Source organism: Myodes glareolus, chromosome X (assembly GCF_982192425.1).
Source record: "Myodes glareolus chromosome X, mMyoGla1.1, whole genome shotgun sequence".
NCBI lineage: Eukaryota > Metazoa > Chordata > Mammalia > Rodentia > Cricetidae > Myodes > Myodes glareolus.
In genome coordinates this window covers 63,464,988-63,466,963 of record NC_142053.1, presented here as the reverse complement: position 1 = coordinate 63,466,963, position 1,976 = coordinate 63,464,988, and the positions used below count along the sequence as shown (strand labels likewise).

At 43.0% G+C, this 1,976-nt stretch overlaps 1 pseudogene; it reads right to left on the bottom strand.

Moving 5' to 3' along the window:
- Positions 1–223: 223 nt before the first annotated feature.
- LOC125389331 (N-alpha-acetyltransferase 50 pseudogene) lies at positions 224–821 on the bottom strand (annotated as a pseudogene).
- Positions 822–1,976: the final 1,155 nt, after the last annotated feature.

Sequence of the window (1,976 nt, the reverse complement as noted above, 5' to 3'; positions counted from 1 at the left end):
TGCAATCATCTGACACCCAATTTTGGGGACATCTTAACTGTATACAAACCTATCTTCTCCTGCCTTCAACCTAACCACCTCACAAAAATAAGAGAACTAAACAATCCAAACATGATCATGTTTAAGAGTTCTTGAAATTATTAAAAACTTTAAGAGGAGAGAAAGGAAGAATAACAAGGGAGGAAAGCTGAAGAAAAGGGGGAGGGGAATCAATGGGTCTTTATTTGACGACAAGCAAGTGCAAGAAAGTTCATTTGTAATTTGTTCAGTTGTCTGTCTTTTGTGTCTCTGCATTCTGACCAGATGGGACTTTGAGGTTTTTCTGAAGTACATGAGCATCTGCAGGTTTTATCCTCTTATAGTAGTTCTTCTTTGTCTCAATAATCTCAAAGCCAAACTTCCTGTAGAAGTCAATCGCTGACTCATTGCTGATCTGGACAAGCAGATAGATGTTGTCAAAAGTGCCATCTTTCTCACAGATGTTTAGGACATGATTTACCATTTTAGTTCCTATTTCTAGTCTTCGGTAAGGTGCAAGGCATCCTAGTGTCATGATGTAAAGTCTCTTTTGATTCTGTGAATGATCCACCCTGCAGCACACCGCACCTACAGCTATATCATTGAAATATGCAAGTTTTGCTTGCTCGCCAACCTCTAGCACATCCTTGTAGAATTTATCATTATAGCTGACTGGAAAGATGACCTGGTTCAATCTCTTCAACTGTTTAATATTGTGTGGTGTCACATCCCCCAATTTGATCCGGCTACCTTTCATCTTCCCCGCCTGCTGAGGCCATCGGTACAGCCGCGACCAATGCCATCGTCCTCGCCTGGAGCACTCCGCGCCCTGCACTCAGGCCACTCGACCCCACAAGCCGGTCTCTCGGCGGAGGGAAAGGGCACCGAGGGGCCGAGGAGGCCACGGAAGCCAAGCCGGGCCCCTAAGCTCCAGGGAGACGTGGGAAGGTCCGCCGCCTCGCTGCTACCTCTGCTTCGCCACACGTACACACGGGACACTGGGCTCCTGCCTGCAGCTGCCTCCAGCCAGACCCCACGCCGCGCTGTGACCTTTCACCCCGCCCCCTCAGCGCGCAGGCGCGGCCGCCGCCTTTATTTTTTATTTATTTTTTTTTTATGTGAGCACTTAGTGCTATGAACTTTCTTCTTAGCTCTGCTTTCATAGTGTCCCATAGGTTTGGGTATGTTGTGTCTTTATTTTCATTGAATTCAAGAAAGACTTTAATTTCTTTCTTTCCTTCCTTCCTTCCTTCCTTCCTTCCTTCCTTCCTTCCTTCCTTCCTTCCTTCCTTCCTTCCTTCCTTCCTTCCTTTCTTTCTTTCTTTCTTTCTTTCTTTCTTTCTTTCTTTCTTCCTTAACCCAGGTAGTGTTTCATTAGTTGACTGTTCAGTTTCCATGAGTTTGTAGGCTTCCTGGGGTTAGAATTGTTGAATTCTCACTTTATTCCATGGTCATCCGATAGTACATAGGTGGTTTCTACAATTTCTTTGTATCTATGGATGTTTGCTTTGTTACCAATTATGTGATCAATTTTTGAGAAGATTTCATGAGATGCTGAGAAGAAGGTATATTCTTTTCTGTTTGGGTGGAATGTTCTATAGATTTCTGTTAAGTCCATTTGGTTCATTACGTCTGGTAGTTTTCTTATTTCTCTCTTAAGTTTCTGTCTGGTTGACCAGTCCATTGGTGAAAGAGGAGTGTTGAAATCTCCTACTATTAGAGCGTGGGGTTTGATGTATGCTTTGAGTTCTAGTAATGTTTCTTTTACATATTGGGTGCTTTTGTAGTAGGGGTGTGGATATTCAGGATTGAGTCTTCCTCCTGATAAATTGTTCCTGTATCTTTTCTGCTTGATTTTAGTTTGAAATCAATTTTGTTAGATATTAGTATAGCCACACCTGCTTGTTTCTTTGGACCATTTGATTGGAAAATCTTTTCCCAAACCTTTACTCTGAGGT